The sequence below is a fragment of the Trachymyrmex cornetzi genome, unplaced genomic scaffold (genome assembly GCF_001594075.2).
Source record: "Trachymyrmex cornetzi isolate Tcor2-1 unplaced genomic scaffold, Tcor1.1 scaffold1559, whole genome shotgun sequence".
Classification (NCBI taxonomy): Eukaryota; Metazoa; Arthropoda; class Insecta; order Hymenoptera; family Formicidae; genus Trachymyrmex; species Trachymyrmex cornetzi.
Window position 1 is genome coordinate 262129 of NW_017296156.1, and position 1767 is coordinate 263895.

Here is a 1767-nt window from a genome sequence, read left to right on the forward strand (position 1 = left end):
GGTGATAGTCAACTAATATTTTCTGTGTGTAGGGGCGATTGCGTGGACGCGAGTAAACTTTAGGTTGAGCACAACTGCAGTCGGAGAACGTCCTTAATAATGTTTATAAAAAATATAATATGAATATTGCATACAAACCTACTAACAGCCTATAAATAAATTTATTAAAACAGAGAAAGATAAGTTAAATAAAATGGATAATAATAATGTGATGTATAGAATCAATTGTTGCAATTGTGATTGTTCTTATGTCGGACAGATAAAAAGAAAACTTAAACTAGAATCAAGGAACACAAAGCGGACATAAAAAAATCAAATAATCTTTTAGTAGTCTCATATCATCAGCTGAATTATAATCACGAAATAGATTGGGAAAATATTGAAATTTTAGATTCTGAACCATCATTTTAAAAAGATCTATTTCTGAAATGATCCATATCAAAAAGCTAGCTAACGGTATGAATAATCACAGTGACACAGAGAAATTACCTGATACCTATTTACGGAAATGATCCATATTAAAAAGCTAGCTAACGGAATGAATAATTAAAGTGACACAGAGAAATTACCTGATACCTATAATCTGGAGACACTGGTAGTGTCTCGGCGCTAAGCTACGCGCAGCGCCACTATCGTGGCTACTTTACACGAGCCGGCAAGTTGCAGCAGATCGAGATTATCGGATTTCAATAAGGGCTGAACCGATTAAGTTCTAAGTGTGCTCAATCGATTGCAACTGCTCGGGATATATGTTGAAAGTGTTTTTACTTTTTCTCTGCGTGCTCTACGAGATATTGCGACGCAAAATACGAATCTGAGACTTTTATATATTAAGACGTCATCATGGTCGTCGTCGCCGCTACGAAGTGGTGGGGGTAATGTCCTTTTGGAATTTTTGGCGCAAGAGGTAAATGTGGCGCTGGCAATGTGCATGGCAGTGTTGCCAACTTGGGGGTTTTCCCCCCAAATTTAGGGGGTTTTTAAGCTGCGAGGGGAATTTTAGGGGGTACAAAAATGCTAGGGGTTTTTTGGGGGGGAATAAATGTTCATCAATCATTGGCTGCGTTCAGCAGACTCAGCAGTTTTGCAACCGTTTTATAATTCGTCGCGCTGATTGATTTATACTTTTAGTTTTAAAGGAAAATCTATCATACGTTAATTTTAAGCCAACGGAGGCAATAATAAAAAAATAATGTATCTATGTACGATCATAAAAATCAGAACGATTGTCACGAAATCAACCTGTTTTACGAGACTATGGAAATAAATAACATATAAAATTGTAAAATATGGTTTATTTAAAAAAAAATAATTACATAGTTATCATTATTTACTTTTTGGCGATTTGTGCTTCTACAAAAATTAAGATTTAGGGGGATTTGGGGGGATTTCAAATTCAATCTGGGGTGAAGTTAGAACAAAGGGTTGGCAACACTGCTGCATGGTCACATCACACATGTGTCCGTTTTCTGTGACTGTGATGAGGTTAGGAAAAATGTCACATCGATGGCATAGTAGAGAAAGTTCGCGCGCAACGCTTGTAGGGATCGGACGTGTTTTGGTTAAGTGTCGACCTTTGTCCTTTTCGAGTGACGCGTGAGTGTTTTGTATCGCTGCTTTTTCCGGTCCTTTTAGCCGGCTTGGGAGGGTCCATTTCTTTTGCTCAACGCGCGGATTCATTCGGATTTCCCTTGTCTTTTTGCAATCCCCGTGCGTAAGGTCGGGGTCGAGCCCCCCGATCGGGGGGGGGGGGGGGGGGGGGGGGGG

At 39.3% G+C, this 1767-nt stretch overlaps 1 protein-coding gene across 1 annotated transcript in view; it reads right to left on the reverse strand.

The window, feature by feature from the left end:
• Positions 1-1767, reverse strand: part of LOC108758260 (retinoid-inducible serine carboxypeptidase) — a 19779-nt gene that overhangs the window by 17766 nt on the left and 246 nt on the right. The gene's annotated exons all lie outside the window — the stretch shown is intronic.